This window comes from Myiozetetes cayanensis, unplaced genomic scaffold, assembly GCF_022539395.1.
Source record: "Myiozetetes cayanensis isolate MyiCay16 unplaced genomic scaffold, myiCay2020 scf3, whole genome shotgun sequence".
Classification (NCBI taxonomy): domain Eukaryota; kingdom Metazoa; phylum Chordata; class Aves; order Passeriformes; family Tyrannidae; genus Myiozetetes; species Myiozetetes cayanensis.
The window spans coordinates 70,373,091-70,395,811 of NW_026087521.1; the positions used below are offsets into that span (position 1 = coordinate 70,373,091).

Here is a 22,721-nt window from a genome sequence, read left to right on the forward strand (position 1 = left end):
TGTGCACAGTGCCAGAAGTTAAGCCCATCCCTGCAAGGAAGGGCTAAGGGAAAACAGCAGTCAGCACTGGAGAGGGCACGCTCAGCCTCCCTGGCTGATGAGATTCACAGAGTTCTGTAACATGTGCTGGGCAGTTACATCACACACGTGGTTCTGGTCCCAGCACAGTCTGCTTAATGCATCAAGAGCTGCTGTGGGGGAAAGGAGGCAGAAGAACAGCAAACTCCTCATCAGAGTGACCTCAGTGAATGCTGCAGCCAAGTCTGTGAGGTTTGGATCCAGAACATCTCCCAGCAGCCACATCTAGACTGTTTGTTACTGCCATTACAGAATGAGGGGCCAAGAGAGGCAATAAATTAAAAAAAAAAAATTCAAGTTTCAGCTCTGACCACGTCCCTCATGCACAAAACCCAGTGTGCTTTGATGTGTGTCCATCTCTCCTTGGTACAAGAACAGTCCAGCCAGCAGCAGAGGACTTCAGGAAGGTTGGCAGAGATCTCCCTTCATGCCAAGGGAAACACTTCTTGCCTTTGGCATTTCCAGCCCACACATTAATTCACCTCGCTTCATGTTTGAAAACAAAAAGAGGAGGGGGAAAAAAAAAAATCATCATTCAATAACAGCAACATCAACTCACCAGGGGAAACAACAAAGGCAGGGGAACACAGGGAGGAAATGTTTACATATGCACAGGAACAGCCAAGAAAACCAACTAATGAAGAGACAGAAAATAAGCAAATCTCACCCTGCCCTGCTCACCCCTCACCTCCAGCTGCAAACCAGCCAGGACTTGGTGTCAACCTGCTGCAGGTGCCAAAACTTTACACTGGCAACCATCCAGGGGTTTTTGCTGCCCCAAGACAGAGGGAAAGCAGGGTAGAACAGCGTGGATGGTTAAAATAGCTGTGCCCTGCTATTTGTTTTCTTAACGGTCCATTGGGCTCGCTGCTAATTGCCACAGAGCAAAACAGCTCCAGTGCACCAGGCTGCTCTCCCTGGGCTGGGACAAGCAGGAGGAAAGGATGCAGCTGCCAGCCAGCACGCCCTCCTTCCACCCCCAGCTGCAATAAGAGGTCTGACAGCAAGCTCCAACCTCTCCCACACCATCCCAGCGCTGCCCTAATCCTCACGGAAGGGGCAGCCCACTCGCAGCCTGTCCCTATAAGTACATTCCTCTAAAGCAATTTTGTTTCTGTAACAGAGAACCTTCCGTTTCTCCTTGCTCCCCTCAACGTGGAGGAAGCACCTCGGATTTGGAGTGACTCCCACTGGGCAATCCTGACACAAGGCAGGGGTGTCCTTGTTGGCATCCATTCCAAGGTGGTGGCAACAAACCTCCCACAACAGCAGGAGGTAGCCCTTGGCTGGTGACTGCTTTACAGATAGACCCAGAGAGCAATTCAGACGGAGCTAAAGCAAAGCTCCACTCACTTGGGCTGACCACCACTGCCCAAAGCACCTCATACCCATCCGAGTTCGGGATCCCCAGCCTCACTGCCCTGGATGCTTCCACTGGGAAAGGATAAGACACCTGAACAGGTTGTAAGCAGCAGATTGTCAGCTCCTAATTGTACTTCTGCCTCTACGCAGAGTGATAGGGGGACAAAAGCCTGTTTCTGCTTTTGGGTTGTTTTGTACACATGCCAACAGGGATGGAGAGGTGGAACACCTTATGGAAACAGGACTGTACCAGGGATGCAGGAAACCTTCTGCCTGTGCCAGAGCCAGCTCTTACCCAGCCCCACAAAAGAAAAGGGGAGGCAGTGGCAGGGGGAAAAAAAACCAACCAAACACAAAAACGCCCCACATTTTGGTGTTCCACTTTGCTCTGGAAGCAGCCAGCCATGCACAATGCATTGCAAAGGAACAGTCACATTTTATCTATCAGCTTGCAACATTAGAGTGTTAAGAGTCAGCCCTTTCTTTCAGGCATGCTTCTTTTTCACTCTGCACACAGGCTGAAGTCATGTTCTTGTTGTTTCTACTCCTGAACTTACCTGGAGTCAAACCAGCCACAGATGAGCGCTGAGTTTGATCACAGCAGACGTGAAAGAGCAGCATGAAGGTGTGTTCAGACCAGCAGTGATTTCCCAGAAGCTTTGCAGGGCTATTTAGAGTTGCATACAAAGACAACACATCTCGCTTCCTCTGTCTGGAGGAAGACTCCAGGAGCCTTCTGTTGGCTTCCTCATTCTGTGTACCTTTAATATCACTGTGTTTGTGCAAGTTATTAAACCCAGCAAATGCTGATCAGTGCCTTTGCTGCTCCCACTCAGATCATTAAGTTGAAGTCAATGATGCTGCTTTTGGCACCAGCACAGGCCCTGTGCCTCTGAGGGAAGGCTGAAGTTTCCTCACTGTGCATCAGCTCCTTTGCAATGTGCATACAACAAACAGGGTTCTTTTCTGGCCACTTCTAGGAAACAAGTTCCCTCATCAACAAGTTTAGATCTCATCTCACACACCTTGTGCAATTTTACATGTTCTCTCATAAAAAACAAACCCCACACACACAAGAAAAAAAAAAACAAACCTTAGCAGTTATTGACATGACTCCTGCACTGTTCCCAGAGAGAGTCTCTAAGAGTGAATGGCTATAAAAATGAAAATAAATATAAGGCAACAGTGCACAGACTGCAGAGTAAGCTTAAAAGGCGAGTGAACTTGTTTTAAAATTAAAAAGCCTCCCTCAATGCAAGAATATTCTTACATTTTCTTCCCAGCAACCTCTTGTCCATCTACACAAGGAAGCAAAGTGACAACCATTATCAGAGCATTCAAACACCTTATCATTTTGGCCAGCAACTATTTAATGCAGGGAATATCTCGCTTTCAGGTAGAAAGCACAGAGATACCCTAAATACAGGACACAAGTATTCACAAGCTACCTGCCCTCTGCCTAAATCAGACTAAACATCCAGGCCAAAGAGGAGAGCAGAGCCAGAGTTTAATAGCTGTGCCAGGGACACCGATGGCGTTTAAAAACACCATACAAAGGACTCGTGTGAGGGCTCAGGTCAGCGCTGCTCTCCGTGGCCTTCCCTTCTTGCAGAAGCCATCAACATCCACCTGCTGATGAGAACCCACTGCCTCACAAGGGGCTCTTCCTTACCCAGATGTGCTCTAAAGCCGTTCCTGCTGGCCCCAGGGATAAAGAAATGCAAAGAGATACTCGGGTCTCTGGAGTACAGAGACAGAGACCTAAAGATAGAACCAACTTCATTTCCCTTTGGTTGGGCTTCCACTGTCAGCGCCAAGAGCGTCGTTGTGGATCAGCAAGGTGACTACCAAAACACACACAGGGCTTTTTTGTCTCGTGACTTTGACAGCCATTCTCTGGAGAGCATCTCCAATACAAGTGCTAATTTATGCTTTGCTTGTTCTTTTTAAAACCACGCACAGGAAAGATTTCTGTTGCCAAATTGTTATTTTGGCGGTTTCATCGGGGAAACCAAAGCGGACGAAAGGCGAAAGTTGACCCTGAGGTTTCAGGAGGAAGCCTGGAAAACCTGAACCTGGCAGTACTGATTCCAGCTAACATAGTTCCAGGGACACTGTTTTTGGCACAGCACCTGCAGCTTGACTTCATGACATTTCAAGGACCTCTCTTTCACTTCCCTTTAACCTCAGGCTTGCACTCTTGGGTGTATTTTCTTACGAAAAGAACTCAAATAAAAAAAAAGCAAAAACTGATCCTGCATTATCTCCACTCTCTTCTCCATCCCCTTCCATTGTCCCTCCATCACCAGCTCCCGTGCCTCAGCTGTGGGGAGTTAACTGACCACAACCAAAATTCATCCTCTCGGTAGAGAAGAGGTTCTGCTCATTTCTAGGTTTGACAAAGGCAGTTACGGGACTAACAAGAACTTAAATACCCCTCAGTCCTGGTGGGGTGGGAAGTATTCCCTTAATGCTCACTAGAAACAAGATTTATGTTGAAACACACTTTAAAAATCTAAGTGCTGACAAACCCTCTAACCAAACAGCTCTAGCACTCAGTTTATAGTGAGTTAAATAATAATATAGCCCTGAAAGCTTTCAGCATAAAACTATTAGTAAGCTCTACCAATCTCAGGTAACTTCTTCACAGAATTTTAAAACACTTAGCAAACACTAATTAATTAAGCATCGCTTTCCAAACCAAGTGACCGAATTCACCATGATAATACATTGGATTTTCCTGCCTGCACTTCAGGTTGTGCAAACAATTTGCCTTCTCATTCTCCTCAGGAAAAACAGCCACTCTCCCCCCTTAGCAACCAAAACAGTCCAACACACTACAAATGTAGAGCCACGCAGACATTTTGAATTAACAAGTGGAAAAAAAAAAAGACTCATCCACCTTTTACAAGCTCAGTCGTTGCAAAGTCCAGCATTATTTTCCCCACCATCAGCAGGTGGGCTCCAGAGAAGTAATACTGCACGCTGGCCATAAAGGTCAATCTATATTAGATGTTGTTAGAACAGGAGCTCCCCATCAGCCCACTCACTGTGTGTGAGTTGATAACATGAGAGGGACTGAGAGCCCACAGGGAAGATTTCTTTCATGTGAAGCTAAACAGAATGGTCAGCTCCATTTGCTAATGGACACTCAGGCTGCTGGATGAAGGTAAGAGTATAGCCCAAAACGCATGCACTGCAGATATCAGGCCCTATGCAACAGCTCTTTCGTGCTACAGGTCAGTTCCTACTGAGCTGCTCGATTTATTAAAAGAAATAAAGCCACAAACAACCCGCTCCTGAGAAGAAGCCAGTGCTCAGGCACTTAAAATTCACATTTTAGCAAGGAAGGAACATGAGAATGGACATTTCCATTTATTCCTCCCAGACAGCAATTTGCAGAGTAAGAAAAGGTCACCCATGAACAAAATTAGGAAGTGAAATGAAACAGAGTTGGGGTGTGTAATACGGCATAAGGCACCGACCTACTGGACAAATACACCTCTGCAAGTAACTCCATAAAGCACAAAGCAAGAGCAACTTCATGTTCAGGCAAAATCATGCAGCATCTTATATCACAAGTGTTAATAAAGCATGATATACTCACTCAGAGAAGCAGCTTCACACCACATGCAGCCTCCAGGACCAGCCAGAGGGTCTCAACCTTCTTACAGAACCCAAACAGCAATTCTAGCTGGCCAAATAAAAGGGAAGGGAGGGGAGGAATATATACCAGGAGGCATCAACAGGTGTGACTGATTAACAATTAGGCCCAATGGCTTAGCTGGGGCCACTCAGCATCATATGTGCCTTGTTGAGTCCCAGCATTGAAGAGATCCAAATGATAAAATGGGAGAAACCTACGGCTCGTGAAAAATTGTGCCCTGGGAGGAAGGAGTGTCTTGTAGCTTTTAAGAGTGTGGTCATTGAAATGTTCTCTGGCACCATTGCAGCAGTGCAGTTCTAGTCTGTGCTCATCTGTGGCAGCAACAGCTCTATGAAGAGACGCTGAAGATTCCTGCTTTGAGGGCAAGGTTACTTTCTGCACCTGTAAGCAATTCTATCTTCGAACTTCCACCTGTTGCTGGAACTGCAGTACCTGATAACTTCAATTGCTGGGAAAACCCTCACGTGTGCCTGATGTTGGGAGGTTGGAAAGGAGAATCAAACTGATGTTTGTTTTGTTTCTGTGTGTGATTTAGCTTTCGTGTTGTTTTGGTTTTGTTTTGCTTTGGGTTTTTTGGTGTTTTTTTTTCCCGGGGAATCAATTCCAGCGAAAAATGTGAAAGCACAACTCACTTCCATTGGGATATGGGGGTGGAGAGGGCATTGGAATTTTATGTGACCAGTGTTGCTTTTGTCTCTCAGACACCCTAATTTGGGTCTGTGGAGTGGCAAAGGGCAGATTCGACGGGACAAAGACATTCTCTACCACCCTTCTGCATCCCTGCCTCTCCTTTCGCATCATGTGCTGCTAATCTTGGTGTCAAGATTAAAAATTCAAGATGTCACTCAACAAGGCTTTACAGACTGAACTTCTATGAGGTCAACACAGCCAGTGCAGGTCCGCTGGCCTGCAGGTTACTTTTGGTGATCTATAAAAGAAATGTGACACAAAAGCAGCAGTTTTTGCTGTTCTTTTAAAACACACCAATTTGACCCTGCAAAGAGACAAAGAGAAACCAAGTGGGTGCAAACAGATTTAGATCCTCCTTTGTTTCTTAACAAGTCTGGCGGAAGAGCTCATTTGGCCGAGAGGAAAATTGTTATTTGCATTAGGACCCTTTTAGCTCTGAACAGATCACGAGCCATTGTTTTCCTCCTCTCTTTGAAACTGGTGCTGGGGGCCAGTTTTCCAAAAGTGACTCTGGGGGAGGCTTTTGACTTCCTGGCTCAGTTTTTGGCCAGCAAACTACTTGCTACAGGGTGGTATAGCCCTGGGTAGATACCAACCTAAAATTTCTGAAGGTAAGAAATGTCCTTACACTGAATCCTAATTCAGCAAGGACTGAGTCCTCCCGTGCCAGACTCGAGCTCTTCTTTCTGGGAGTAGTAGGGAGACTGTCACTGTGCAAACAAGTCACACATTGTCACTGAAGATTAAAAACTGCTGCTCGTTTAACTTTAATTTTAATGAGTGGAAACTTCGGGGGCGGGGGGGGGGAAGCGATGTGAAACATTAGCCTGAGGATCACAGAATTTGGCCCAAGATCTTTCCCAATTCCACTGGCATGGTTGAATACACAGTGCAAAAAGACAACTGTGTCATATAATGCAGCCCGTTGCTGTACAGAATATCTAACCAAAGGAATTATTTGGATGCTGAAGGTGCTACAAAGGCAAATAAAATTCACTAGGTAGGGCTTCCTTAAATTCCGGTGATGCTTCTTTTTCTGAAGGGGTAAAAAGTGTTTTCAAACAAGGAAACATTCTTCTCAGAAGCCATCTGGTTTCTTCAAACACTTTTGGGAGAGGAAATCTCTGCTTTGTAATATATAATCATAATTTTTCTCCCACCGAGCTTCTTTGTAGGAGAACTTATTTCTAGCCTTGTTCAGAAATTCAGAATGAGTTTCTGTTCTTCTTAACAATGTCTATGTACCAGACTAAATTCTTCTGTTTCTTTGTACCTCTCTCCTAAGGTCACTTGGTAGGAGTGTCACTGCTTATCCACCAGTTGGCCGGTCACAAAGCTTAAATATGCCTGAAACTCTTTCAAGGTTTCTAGACGAAATGAAACATTGCCACTGTGAAAAGAATGCTTTCAAAAGGCTGCAGAGTGCTATCACACAGCAAAACTGCTGCTGTTGCACACAAACACCAGGGTGTGCTCACATTTGATGCCCTAGGGAGAGTTCAGGAGGCGTAGAAAGGCCTGGGGTTGTGTTGACCCTGGACACTTCCACACCCTGCTCAATGTTCTTGAAGTCCCAGGACACTCTCAGCAAGCCTGGAGGCAGCTCTTGGCAAGGAGAAGGCTTATGAGCTTCAAGAGGTTTTTGCTCTTTTATTTTGCTGGTATTTTTTAGTAAGTATGCAAGGAACAAAAAACCAAGGTGGGAGAATTTCATATTTACCTAGAAAAGCACAATAACTACAAGGCAAAACTCCTAGACAAAAGTGCTGAAGTGATGGCCAGAGTCTCCAAGGAGTGACTTTTTGTACCACACCAGTGCTGTTGGCTCAACAGGACCTGAGCTGAATCCTTCCTGTGTCACTCAGACTAAGTGCCCCCCCTGACTCCAGAGCAAAACCCGCCTGACCAGAGCCTGGAGGATGCAGCCCTGCAGTGTGTGGTTCACTGCTCCTGCCAATTAATTGGGAAAACCACCCCCATCACTCACTGGGGGCTGTTTCCACTGTATCCTTATTAACCTTTACAGGTTCTGCCTGTGCCCAGAAGGCTTAGCTGAGTTTGGAGAGACAGCAGTGTAGGTCTGGGTAGAGAGATAGCATCTGTCTCCAGGAGTCAAAAGGCCATACCTCCAGGAGCAGGGCGAAAAATAACATGCAAGTCCTGTCACTCTGCCCTGGGCCCTCTGCATCACAATGTGTTGTCTTGCCTTGAACTCAAAAAAACCAAAAATGACCAGATTTGCATCCCTCTGGTTCACATGGGAACAGCTAAGGTCATCAAAGGCCAGCTGGCTACAATCACAAAGACACATTTTAGTCATGCCTACAACACATGCAAAAGGTAAAATTGTTTCTTAGCATTCCAGCTGAGAAAATACCAAAAAACCACCCCAAAACCAACAAAACACCAATCCACAAATAGAAGGGGAAATGGGGTGTAGTAAACTGCTACATTTCTAAAAACCTGATTTTTGAGACTTTGCTTCCAGCCCTGGAGAACCTGAAGCCAGGTTGGCTTCACCACGCAGTGTTTTCCTTGGTGTTTTGCTTTCCTAGTACCAGGTGCTAAACTGGCCTCTCACACACAAGGCTTGCCTCTCACACAGCAATCTTGGATCTTCCAAGCAGTAATACACGTTCTCAGATGTCGCACAAACAACCGTGTCGTGTTTGCCAATTATGCTCCGCTTGTCTGCTGTTAACAAACCGTGCAATTTCTACTTTCCTGTAATAAATTCAAGCACAATTATCTTGTAATCTTACAGGTATAAATGTAATTAAACCAGGGAAACACAGTATTAATTACCAGGTAGGTACCAAAGACACTGTGTTGATCCCAAATGCTTCTGTATGATGCCAATCATGTCGCATGGCATTTGTATTTCTTTGATACTTTCCTTAATATCTCCGAGAACAGCCATGTGAAACTGATTATCTTGTACATTATTAACGGGGGCCTTCAATTTAAATTGACTTTCCAGCTTGCAAGGCAATCACAAATCTTACACGGGACAGAGATGTGACAATTTCATTCCTAGATAACAATGCAAATGTGAGACCAAGCTATGAATAACAATTGTGGTCGATCACACCAAAGTAGTTTCACCTTAAATTGCATTGCTTGGTGAATTTTTTTTTTTTTTGAGATAACAGAGATTCCTCTGCCCTGCATCAGCTTCCTGTCAGGAAGCATCATCTGCCAAACTTCCTGCTTGCCACAGTGGGGAAGAAGATGACAACATAACATTCTCTTTACCATTGATGGATCATGGCATGGCATAGGACATCTGTGGGAAACTGCTTCCAGCTGGGCAGGAAAAACAGCAAAAAGGACTGAGAAGAGACAAGTAGAGTGGAGAGGACATAGTTCAAAACACGTAGGACCTCTGAAAAAAGTACAGCTGGACACCCCTTCATTTTCTAACATGGTATGAAGCTGAGACCAGCATGACTTTGTGGGTGCTCCTGTCCTTTCCGAAGACATAGAACAGCTCAACAAATAATTTGCTTTTTAAAGCCCACAGAAGTACTGATGTTGGTCAGGGGAAATAAAATAAGGAGTTCTCAAACATATCCTGAGGTGCAGTAGTAACATCTTGCTAGTAGGCAAAGCCCAAAGGCCAGAGTGGTAGGTGACAATCAGCTCTCTGTGGATGAAGGACAGAAGGTGAAGGCCCAGTGCATCAAAAAGCTATTGCTCATGCAAATGCACATGTGAAGGCAGCAGTTTTGCCTAATTGTTAACAGAAGTTCTGCTGGCTTTTCATCTCCCTGGGGCTCATTCCCACTTCATCTGCTAATATAGCAAGTTATATTGAATTGATTGTCGTCAAAGTTTGCTGATCAGGACCCAGCCTTTCAAGCTGGCAGCAAGCCTGGAGTATGGATTTGTCACAATAATGAGCAATGCTGGGATATTTTGGATAAACATGGGCTCCCCTGGTGCAGGGCCAATTTGTCATCTGAGTATGAGAAGTGTAGTTATGGGTATTGAATGCCAGAACACTAAAAGCTTGGAGGCTCCTGAGAACCCTACCATGAGCCAGCTCCCCTATCCTGTATGCCTAAGCAAAAACACGAGAGATAAAAAACCCTGGGTGGCATTTGTGTTTCCAAAGCATTTACATTTCATTTAATAATATTTGTAAGCTGTTCAGCGGATAAGCCGTGGCGAATTTCAACCAACTCCTCTCCACCTCAGCAAACCTGAGCTCCCAGAGGGGCTGCCTGCTGGAATTAGAGGCTGGAGCCAGGCAGAGGTTCACATGAGGCAGCACTGCTGGGGGCAGGGGCACATTCCTGCTGTCTGCAATGCCAGGCTGCTGCTGCCCACCAGGAGAGAGCTGTACAGGGTAGCTGTAACTGGGGCTCTTCAGCTGCCCAGCGTTTCTTCTTCTGTTTCTGCACTGACAAGCTTCGTTTCTTACCTTCTTCAGGGCATCACCATGTCCCTATCTTGCTGCCTGAGCTCTTTTCCTGGCAAGACCCAGCAGCAGGAAGGTTCCCTCCAAGCCCTCAGCCTCCACAGCTTTCCCTCCTGCTGCCCTGAGAGTGGCTGCCAGAGCTCCAGTGCTGAACTCCTCCGCCCTTTACATGCACAAAATCCAGCTTTATCTAGTAATGGGCTGGGGTTTCTCTCCTGTGCAGGCCCCAGGTCCAACTGCAGTCATGTTACAGCCACATTTAGCACCCCAGGGTGCCCCTTCACCTCTGTTGTCCTGGTTTAGCTCAGGGATGACCTGCCCTCATCATTGCTCTGCTTAGCTGAGAGGAGACTTCTCCTTAGGGGGAGGAAAGAAATGACCTTACGTAGGATAAAGTGGTTTTTCCTCTGTAAAAGGCAGCGGAGAACAGACCTGGTTTGGTATGTGATTTTCTCTGGGGTTTTATTGTTGCCACTCCTCACTTTTCTCCACTTGCCACCGGCAACTGTTCTGTGTCAGGACCAACCAACACCTCATTTCCTAGATGGTGAGTGCTGGATGAAGGACTCCTCTGCCTGGGGAAAGTGAGGATATGTGACCATTCATCAATCCCAAAGGATAACACAGCAAAGCTAAGCTTCCACACCGTCAAACTGCTGCCTTCACAGCGCCTCAAACCTGGCCCTGCCTCTGACTGATGGAGTGCAAGATCCAGCTCCCATTTCTCTCCTGACATCCAAACTATCCAAACTGTGAAGCTTTATATTCCACTGCATCATCACCTTGCTGGGCCCAGACAGTCCCATGGCCCCTGATCCAAGAGTGCAGACTGGTCTGGCACCCTGACTGAGGATGAGACTGTGGAGATTTCTGTGCTATCCCCAAAGTGATCCACCCCTGAGAGATCCACGTGGGGAAAGGCTGCCTTTCCCCAGCACTTCAAGAGGTCGTTTATTAAGCTCTCTGAACAAGCACAGGGCAAAGCCTGCAATGTGAACTTTCACTAAGGTAACGCAATCATTTCTAGCAGTAACTGGCAGGCCTGAAGCACATCGTGTTCCCCACAGTCATCAAGCGAGAACAGCTCTCTGCTGCAAGGTAGAGTCTTGTTTCACTTTGAACAAAGTCCCACCTCGCTTCTAACATGAAACTCTCCGGGGGAAAGAAGGCAGAGCTTTTTCTGATGTGGAACAGCTGCTCCAACCCATTGATTCAGGTGGGGACAGCCAGAAACAGGCACAATGGTGCTTTGTTACAGATGCTGTAACACAAATCAGATCGTTAAAAGCAACACAACATTAGCACCTCCAAGCTTTGAGAACCAGGGCAGTGAAAAGAGAAGGCTGGTAAAAGGCAGGCTGAGAGAGAAACCCTTCTCCGGACAGAATGACAAACTTAAACTTGCCAGGCAGAACATTATAAGGAGTCATTTTGATGTTTAACTGGAGGGCAACTTAGGTAGAGTGAAGAGAGGTTTCCCACAGGAGTGCACATAGTAAATTTTGTTTGCACGTACCTGGGTCTTCAGTTAATGTTCACTTGATGCAGCTCTTATGAATTAGATGCAAGATGCAAGCCCACTCTCACCTGAAAAAGAAGTACATGGAACAAATCCTATGTTTTCAAGCACTTTTACCACACTTTGGTACCCTGACATCCCTGACTTCAGCGCTGCAGCAAGCACAGGTGACTCCCAAGGAACTGATTCACTGCCTCATGAATATGCAAAGAGGGTGAAATTCACCCTGAAGCAGAAGGGTCTGGGTGTCACATCTCACTTCAGCCTTCAAAAGACACTCCAGCTGATACGCAGATGCTGAGAATAAATTGTACCCCAAGACAGCAGTGCATCAACACCAGCATCTTGATGTACCAACTTCTCTCCTCCAAAGGAACCCCAAAACCCCAGGAGGTCAAGAAGCAGCTTTCATTCTTGGCTAGGCACAGCTGTGAGGATTGGAACATGATGACAAACCTAAATCCTGGTGAAAAACTGCCAGGGGCCCATAAGGCTGCCAAAGTACAGTAGGCAGGCTTTCACATAATTGCAAGTCTTCCTTTCTCAAATGCCCAACCTGATTGACCAATTAAAGTGTTTAATTCTCTGAGAAAGAGTCTATCATTAACTGTAATTTGTTCTAGTCTCACCGGTCCTTTCATGACTGCCTCTGGTGAAAGAACCATTATGTATGATCTCAATCTCCATATTATAATGTGGAATTTTTGATAGTTGGCTATAAATAGGAATTGATTCATAAGGAGAATAATGAATTCATTGCTAGTCCTTTACCAACTACTTAATGACTGTCAAGATACATTAAACATTCCTAGTCCTACACTAGGGCCTGAGTTTATTCTTGGCTAACACATCTGACTGCATTATGCACTCAGTGAATTAATGCCAAGTGAAAAATAGTCTCAGTGACTACAAATAAATTTTAGAGTGCTTTATTTCATCATAAATATTGACACTGATCATTATAAATGCCTTCCAAAAGAGGTGATCTTACTCACTAGGTGATCTATCATAATTAAAAAGAAAGAGAAAACCCAAACCAAAACCAAACAAAAAACAAACCTCAAACAAACAAAAACAAAACCCCAACCCAGTCCAGCATATCATGTTATCATCATGCTTTCCTGGTTATTCTCACCTGAAAGAATCTGACATTGTTCAAGGCCCTGTACAAGTTACAGGCACTTTTTAAGCTGTATTACTTGACAGGTGATTAACAAGACAGTACAAACTCACCTGGATGTTTAAATTTATCAAACCTCACTTCCATGTCATGCCCATGCATCAGTGTAACTACCAAAGTGTCTTGGCAACTGCATTTAACTTCAAAATACAGCAGGCATTGCTCAAGAGTCACATCCCCTGCTCCTGCCCAGCTTCTCCTCACAGAGCCAGCTGCAAAGATTTAGCCCAGGCTCTGAGAGCTCCTTATTTCCTGGGCTTATTTCAGGGATTCCCTTATGGCAGCTCACAAGTCCCTAGGGAAAGGTGCTGCAAAGGTGTCCAAGACAGCCTGAGATCTGGCCATTGCAACAGGGAGAGCCCAGGGCATGGGAAAAATGTTTTTTGAAGGCTGTGTGTCTCTTACAAGAGGATTCATTCCCAGCTCCTGCCATTTCCAAGGCCCAAGGAGGAGCATCTGTTGTGCTACAGGAACACAAATCCACAGTTTGTATTTTTAAGGGGAACAAAGCAGAGCCAGGCACTGTGGTCCACAGGGAAGGTGTGTGATGTACAATTAACACCACAGAACACTCACTTGCATAATGGATGTTGGTCCTGGGAGCAACCTGGAGGCTTCTCTGTGATTGTTTACGAATTCAGCATGAGAGCTCATTATTTGTTGCAGGCACTGGGTACAGGGAGTGTGTTAGTTCAACAGCAGGCTTCCAGGGAGCACAGGGAGGATGGATGACTCCAGCCCAGAGAAGTCTCTCAGTACACCTCCAGGACTGCTAAACTGCTACCTTCTCTATTGCCTTTCTCCAGTCACTTTAAATAGGCTGAGAAAGCGCAGAGGAATGGTAAAGTTGATGGATACCTTCAAAGACATTTCCTAAGAGAAAAGGGAACACACCCAAACTTCAGAGTCTACACCAAACAGGAAGTTAGAACCAGTTAAAGAAGGCATTTTCTGAAGGAGTTAAGGGACTTGAGCACAAATAACTGAAAGCAGCTTGTTTCCTCGTGGGAGTGACTGTCGAAGCCAAGCAATTGCTCAGGAAAATTTGCTTGGACCGTTCCTGCCTTTTCTTGCAGGAGCAGTGCCAGCTCTACCTGCCTCGTGCTCAAACAGGGCATCCTGGACAACCTCTGACCTGTAACTTCTTTGCTGGGAGCCAAACACTTGCCCAGGTGGAGCCTGGTTCCTCACAGACCCTCTGAGGTGCCACCTCATCAGGCAAGAACAGCACCAAATCTGGGCACAGAACATCTATTTGTGACTTCCATACGCTCATGCTAATCCCTGCAGTGCCTTTTCCACTGTGGCTCCTGGTCTCCCACTGATCATATCAGTGTCAAACTCATCCCTGCAATTTTTAATGGAAGTCACCCATGACATTTGAACACGGTACAGACACTTGAAGCTTTGCTTCGTCTCAATAAGTCAGCAAGAGATGGAATAACAAGCCTTGTAACCTGCAAAAATAGGTATTCCTGTTACCAGTCCAAAGGGAAAGGAAGGTCTTTAGTCAGTATTCCTGAGGCAAAAGCATTAAAATACATATATTACATTGTATATGTTGTGTTATATACAATAAGGAGCTGACACAGCTTGCTGGTAAAACAAGCAAAACACTAAAAATATATGTATAGATATATATACATTATATACAATATACATTATAAATATTATATATGTATATTAACAACTGCTGTCTTGATTTCTTCTTGGAACTTTCTCCAGAAGCATTCACTAACTAGTGAGAATCCACAAACTGTAATCCTGGTAAATTAACACTATTTGCTAAAATAGAAATTATCACTTTCAAAATACGTTCTTTCCTAGCTATAACAGGCCCCACGTCCTACAAAAGCTGCTTGCACATAGCAACAGTACAGATAGGAAGAAAAAGACTGGAAATCCAATTATTTAAATCCTGATTCAAATGAGGCTGAGGAAGCCACGGTAATAAATCACCTCAAAGCACAAAATACAGTTTTATGGAAAATCCAGGGTAGGTAAAGAAGCAGCAGACAGTGTGGAAATAAACCCTTCCTGGTGCCCCCAAAAGAGGAAATTTATACAATAGACAGATAGGGTCTAATGTTTACACAGGTACAGAAGAATGATGTATTCCAGTTAAGCCCAAGTGCTATTTAAAATGTCCAGTGGCTGTTGGTGTGACAAAGGACTCTGATTGCTAAGTGCCATTTATCTGACAGGGGACAGGAAGGCTTCAGTGACATCATTTACATTTCCCTCTCCTTTGTACCCCTTCTCAAAGGAAGTGTTCAGCAGACAGCGGCAGAAGAAAGACATATGGCCCTAAATAATATTCCTCCCAGTCTCAGCGGCTCAGCCTGCAGCAGAACCTTTCCAAATAAATAAAAATCCAAATAACATCAGCGTTTTTCAGCAGATACGCTATTATCAGGCTAGCTCTCCATTCTGGGAATAAAGACTATTCCCAATATTGGAGCTGTCTGGAGAGCACTGATGAATGTTTTTTTCTTCCTGCAGAGGGCTGGGAATGGACAACAGTCCCAGTCATGTGAGTGGATGTCAAGGAGCTCTTCTGGGCTCTGCCACCCAGGGCATGCCAGGGAAAATCACCTCGTTTGTCTGAGACCCAGATGTCTTAATGATATGACACAGATAAGAATTAGAGCTGCCCGAAAGCTTGTGAAGCCAAAAAGAAGCTCTGAGTAGAACAGATGGTGTTTGCAAGAAAATTCTTATTTTTGTATAAATGTTTGGGCTGTTTGTAATAAAAAAATCACAAAAGACAGATTTTTTTTTTCTCCCCCTTTTTTTTTATTTCTCATTTTTGGCAATGAAAATGCTAAGCTTTTCAATGAAGTCCAAGGGAAAAATAAAAACTATTCTCCTTCCCTAAAGCCTTTTTTTTTTTGTGTGTGTGTGTGTGTGTGTGTGTGTGTGTGTGAAAAAAAAAATCAGCAACAGTAAGAAAAATCTTTGACTGGACTTAATGAATCTTACTCATCATAGAAGAATACTTTGGCTCAAAGGCAGCACATGAGAGCCAAATACTGTTATAGATCAGCTCTCTCTTGATGGTACAGTTATGCTGAAGTCATAGTCCAGCTGACAGCATCCTGACTTTCACAGGTCAGGCTGGACACACAGGTGGAGACAAGGTCAAGTTGTGCTGAAAGCACATTAAAGCCCCGTGCTGAACCATTTTGCTCCTACTTACACAGGCAAGATTAAACTGATCTGTGTCGAGGTTAAATGCCTATTTTGCTTGAGCCAGTGACTCAGACATTAAATCAAATGGGGAGCTGATGGTACCTAGAATCCATGTCAGCCCTCTGCTTATTAAATACTTGTTTAGGTAGTTCTCACCAGCTGCAGTTTCAGGCACAGTGAAGCCTCTGAAAAGAGTGAGGAACCCGGGGTTACCTCAGCAGACCACTAAAACCAGACCAACATCATCATGTTCTAAACCACTTCCCTATTCCAACACACAAAAGCAGCCTTTCCGATTGAAATATTATAGCAATGGCTACAACTACACAGCATTTAAAAACACAAGATGTTTGTATGTTGAGACACCCAGCAGCACTGAAAATATATTAGCAGTGTTGGGAAGGAGAGACAAAGGGATCTCACATTTATTTCCTTAGCACTTTCCCAAAATAGTCCTAATGGATGTGGTGGTCACACACTCTTCCCCCCGGGGCTTTCATTTGGATTGCCCAGGGTAAATGATTTTGATAATTTTGCCTCTGCTTTCTGTGGTTTGAAACAGAGCTATTATTTCCAAATGGACTTCCCAAACAGCAGTGGAGATGAGAGGCCATCAAACAAACATCTGCTGTGAGCCTTGGGGATGCTGACTGGAAACGGTGTCAGAGGCGTTGTTTGAACAGGCAGTCAAGAAAATACCCATTTTGATTAATGTGTACAGGCATTAGGATCAATCATCATTTCCTTCCAAGAGAAAGACCTTGGAAATGCAGCACTTGAACCCAGCTGTGTACACTGCTTTGGACATGTTCATAATGTCTCTTTCAAAACAGAGCTTGCTGGGCAGCTTTCCTTGACCTGTAGGAAGAATAGACAATAATCTGAAGTGTCCTAAATGCAGCTAATTGCTCTAAACTGTGTCTGGGCACAAAACAAGAATAAAAGGCATTTCTCTCTCCCAGCAGAAATCAGCTACAGGAACTATTTATGTAGGGGAGAAAAGTGTCGGTCATTTTGCATAAATCAGTTCCCTTTGGTGTTTGCAAAACAGAGCAAGATCATAACATGTGAGCAGACTGAAATTGCAGCTGAATAAATTTATAGGCTTGTTTTCACTCAGTTTAAAAAGAGATTGTAAAGCCTAAAAGCAATCAACTGACGGTTTTGGTCCACTTCTGTCTAATCAGTGCTTCAATTGATGCATCTCCTAAAAATACTTGAAGTCGAAACTGTCAGATGTTAACAATATCTCTTCTTCTGCCATTAGATAATATGCAATCAGTGATTATGGGCAGCAGTGAAGCTTCTTAATTCAATGACTGTGCACCACCTATCTTTGCCATTTTGCTGACGGAAGATCCAGCTGTTTCTGGTTCGTATCAACACACTTCAAAGATTGGCAAGTATAGCTACACAGCTAAAAATAGGAACACTCTGCATCCCACTTCAGTCACCCTCTTGTAGCAAAAAAAAAAGAATTTCAGAAAGTTCTTGAATAGACCAGAAAGAATGGAATTTATTTTTAATAAACAGTAGACGCTCACACTGGCAATCGTTGTGACATCTGTTCTCCAAGTGAAAAAAAACAACAACATTACTGGTGGATGAGTTGACTCTTGGGCTGCTTTGCTTCCAAAAGAATTATCCTATGCAGGGAGACTCTTGTATCCTGCTGCATCAGTCTTCAAGCTGATACTTGCCTGTAAAGTGGGTTAACATTTGGTCCATGGAGACAAAACAGTTCAGTTGTTTTCTCTTCTGCTGTGTCACGGCGTCATCTGTGAGGCTGCATTCACCCTAAAAGTTTAAAGTAATAAAGTATTTGGGAAACTCAAATCAGAGACAGCAGATCTGCCTGGACTGATGCTGGGATTTGTGCCTTTCTTGATGTGAAAGGTGGTGACATGTACCACATCAAAGCTCAGGCAGTTATTTCTGCAGCCAAAGAGTGATCCCACCCTGTGGTGGGGCTGCATGAAGAGGAGTTAGCACGAGCAGGTGTCCAAACGGCTGCACAGCAAAATCAGCTCGCAATTAAACAGGCCTGCTTTGAGGAGAAAGAACGCCATTAACTTCAAAATGTGGTAAAGAAGTGTCTGACCGCTGAATTCCAAGAGCAGGGGACTCTTTTGTCCACGGAGTGTGCATGACAACCCTGGACACTGTGTTGACTCAAGGCAGTTTGTTTTAATCGCTGCTATTTTCGGATGCCTGTGAATATGGGTTCCTCAAAGCAGTGACAGTGATTATGCATTTATTCGGGGTTAGTGCATTTATTCAGGGTTTGTGCAAGATGCCAAGCTCCACTGACACGTGTGCTCCAAAGTCAGAGAGCACAGGGGCAGTACTGATGTCTCTCCCTCTTCCTAGAGTAGATGTGCTCCTCTACACCTCTCTGTAGGTCCAAGAGGCTGCTCTGACTTACAACACACTCACCTGGCTGCTGTCAGCTTTGCTGGGGCACAGGTTTTTAGTCTGCAGTGGGCCCAAGTCATTCCCTGTCCTTCTCCCAGCCCTCCCACGCTGCGGAGGCAGCGAGGAATCAGTGTGGAAAGCTGTGACGTGCTTTTGGATGGGGAGATCCCCTCAGGTCCTCCCAGCCTCCTTTCTGTGATGAACAGAGACCAAAAGGGCTGCAGTCTAGCCTGAAGGACTTCATCTGACTTGTCTCTAGTAAATACCACAGTCCCAATAGCAAATTCTTGCAGAGAACTATTTATGGTCAGTTCACAGCCTGGAGAATAAATGCCATCACAGAATTAAAATACTTTTGAATTATAAAGCTGAAGAAATTGTGTTCTGCTTTCAGGGAGACCACATGAAAAAAAAAAAAAAAAGAAAGAAAGAAAAAGAAAAAAAAAAAGAAGCGGCCTTCATTGCACAGCCTTTACTTCCAAAATCTTGCAAGGACAGGGGACAAAAGCAACACCAGCACTGCTCTCAGGGATCTGCTACAGGGTCTGCTAGATCAGCAGGGTCCCTAAGACCTCCAGAGCCTACCCATTATGCTTCCCAGAATTTGCTTCTCCCTAGACTGGCTTCAGTCAGTTCTGTGCTGTTGTTTGTCTCTTGAGTCTGGTTCTCCTTCTTTCACCCCTCTTGGGTGAGGATTAACTACTAGAAGCAAGTAGTCCTGAGCCAGGAATGACCTCCAAAATAAAGAAGAATAGGTTCAGAACACATTTAAACCTACCTGAATGCAAGTCACAGCTATGGATTACAGTTCCCTTTAAGTCCATCATTTGTTTGCACACTGGGTATTCATCTACCACATTGGCCCTCAGAGGGCTCACAGGACCTACCTACTGGTCTCTGTCCCAAGGACTGTGTGGGACAGAAACGTGGGAGATGCCAGCACTGAAACCAGGCTGTCCAAATCGTGGCAGCTTCTGTTCACAAAGATTTGTCAGGCCCCCTTCACTTTGGGCTCAAAACTAAAAAAAAAAAAAAAAAAAAAAAAAGAGCTGAAATAACTGGATTTATCCAGTTTCCATGGCATGGTTAGAGGGCTGTCCCCACGGATAGATTATATTTTAGGGGCAAAATTCCCCTTCAAGAAGCAAAACCTTGTGCTGGAAATAGATGAGTTCTCAGTAGTAGGGCAACCAAATGGGAAATTGCTATTTTCTGAATCAGATAGGGGGGTTAAAATTGCCTTAGCCCTGCCTGCTTCCTTGTATATCTTTTACAGCTAAGTCCCTCCATTCTAGTCTCAGGTTTTGCCGAGATACACAATCTAGGTCTGCTGGACACAACTGTTTTCCTCCCTCCCAGCCACATTTGGAGCCTTTGCATGGAAGCACAGGAAGCTTCGGGCGCTCACAAATGAACCTTCGCTCAAATGAGATTTTCCTCAATTATTAAATGTCCTTCCCTTTTCCCCTCCCCGTTTGATTCTCTTCTATCTTTACGCCCTGGGGGGATTTCCAGAGGTCTCCTGCCAGGATAACAAAAGCAGTAAGCGGATTAGGGAAGAGCAGCTTTTTGGTGTACCCAGCATAATACAAATTAGGATTGTTTATGACTTTATTCCCTTATCAGCCATTACTGCGTGTGTGCTGATGTACTTTGAGGTCTCCAAATAAAATGAGAGGGCCAAAGGTCACTGAATTATTTTAACTGGCACATTAAGGAACACACATGCCAAAGAAAAAGTCATGTGCACAACGCTGCTAATAAGCAAAGTTGGTCTTATTATTACTAAAAGAAACTCTGGTCTGATTTATCTGTCTGTGAAAAGAGGACTGTCCCTGACTTCGATGACTCTTTGGTTTCTTCAGGTTTTAAACTCTTCAAAGCAAGCAAGGAGTGCCTTCTTACCTAGCCCAGCAGAGTGAGACTCTGAGCTTGACGAAGTCCTCATAATGTTCACATATTGCTAATTAAGAATAATATTGTTTAATATTTCTCCCTATATCTCTTGGGAAGTTTACTGCATACATTCATTTCATAGTATATCTAAAAAAAAAAAAAAAATTCACCACCCTATCACCAGGAAGTCCAAAGAATGCAAAACTGGGTATTTTATTTTAGGCTCTTCCATTTTTGCCTTTGCAGCACCTCCTGTGTTCAGGAAGGATATTGGTGCCCAGACCTACCAAACGATAGGCCAGACACTCAGGTAGTAGAACCTGTTCTGGTAGGTAGCAGTTCCTCTGATTTCAGGTGTTCCTGTAGCTTTCAGACAGCTGTAGAAAGAGGGGGGGGGGAAGTTAAAAATTAATTGATCTATCAGTGAAATGAATATATGCTCTGGCATTTGATCATCCAGCAGAAGCAGTCGGGCACTTATTTGTATTGCTGAGAATGTCAATAACAAGGTGCAGGGCACTGCAGTGTGGTTTTGTTAATGAATTGATGAAAACAGAGCTATTTTTAGAGTGTGAATAGGCCTGAGAAACTGAGCTCTACAACTCTTCAGAAGAAAAAAGTACCCACTGTGTTCAGGTTTACCGGTATTGAAAACCATTCCCCCATCTCCTGATAAAGAATACGAGAGTAAATGTCAAGCCAAGCCAGTGACTTCTCTTGAAAATGCCGCGATTCTTTAAAAAGAGCAGGAGGAGAATAGGCTGCATGACTAACTGGTAGATCGTGCCCCCTGGAAAATCCCGAAGACGGTGTTGAAATTGCTGAACTTCCCTGAAGGCAGGATGAGTTGTACTGAGCAGAGATGCCGGGATCTGCGTAACAACAGCTCTGCCTGCCTGCAGCATCACAACAGGCTCCTTCCCCCCCACATCTGGCGCTCGGGGAGGGAAAGAACCGAGAGAAATCCTTCCCCCCTTGAAACCTGAGCTGGTTTTGAAGGGTATGTCCTTGTTTTCCTTTCCCTTCCTCTCCACCCCCTGTTCCCAAAGGCATAGGTGTTAGCACAGGGGCAGCTGCTGAAACCCACGCTGCCCTGACCTGGGAAAACATCTTGGGTTGGGAGGGTCAGAATCCGTAATCCCGCTGCTGACATCCACCCTCGGAGGCTGCTGCGCTTTTTTTAGACCCTCTCTGTGGGAGGCAGCAACAGGTCCGCGGATAAGGCTTTCCAGTGGGTGTAATTCCATGCGCATTCCTGTGCGTTCCTAACTGTGCTGCCTCATTTCACCGTGGTGTGAGCAGACAGAAGGTGTTCCCAGGTGAGGCTGGAGATGGTACTGCACACACAAGGACTACCTGGATCACATATCAAGAGTCAGAGATGGTTTCTTGATTAAAAAATACATATAGAGCTGAACACCCTATAAATATGCTATAAATAGATACAGATATCTTCCCCTTACAAAGTGTTTAAGGTTTTACATAACAAGTCAGCAATAACAACGTTAAAATACACTATAATTCAGGCTGTTAGAAAGGATGGCTGTGACACGTCCACTCCTGCAGATTTTTCAGCCTCACGGTCAGTGGTTTCCAGACCCACTTAGGACCTCCTTCTGCTCTTAGCGACAGTGACTGGGGGAGACTTCCATCTCACCCTGCAGACATTACTTAACACTTACTTCCTCTCTGAAAGCTCCTACAGGTTAAGTTTTCCCGATGCCAGGAGTCCTCAGCTGAACACCAGCGCGGCGACAACCACGCACTCCCCATCCCCGGGGTGAACTCGGGCAGATTTGTTTTGTGGTTGCTAAAGGCAACTGGTTCTGATTGATGGTTTCCATGAACTTTCCACCAGCAGGGTGGAACCCGGGCTATCGCGTTTCCAGGGCTCTGCAGGCAGGCAGGGGCAGCAGGAGAAAAACAGGGAAAAACAGGGAAACTGGAAGACCTTAAAAGGTACCTGCCCTCAGACTTGTGCTTGTGAGTGGCTCGTAGCCACAGTTCAGGGGGGCAGGGACTCTCTGTGGGAGTTTGTCAGTGATACCAGTTGCACGCTGTACAGAACAGAGTAAAACACGAGAAAACAAAGCAAAGAGTTTGCACAAGCTCTCTCAGACCCATTAATATTAAACCCGTGCTCTTTTCTCTTCCCCGTGCTAAAGTCGTCCCGGTAAGACAAATCTCTTTTTAAAATATTTATCAGAAGAAAAGCAAAGCGGTAGGAAAGGGATTTGCACAAAACCTGTTTATCAGTCCTGGGCGTGTGAGCCAATCTATCAGCCCCGCTGTGACTCTC

At 44.9% G+C, this 22,721-nt stretch overlaps 1 long non-coding RNA gene across 1 annotated transcript; it reads right to left on the reverse strand.

Annotated features, from left to right (window-relative positions):
- Positions 1–19,462: 19,462 nt before the first annotated feature.
- Positions 19,463–22,181, reverse strand: LOC126645222 (uncharacterized). Its single transcript, XR_007630091.1, has 3 exons — positions 22,105–22,181; positions 21,521–21,778; positions 19,463–19,545 (listed from the first exon to the last, which is right to left on the reverse strand). It is a non-coding gene; the product is annotated as an uncharacterized LOC126645222 (long non-coding RNA).
- Positions 22,182–22,721: the final 540 nt, after the last annotated feature.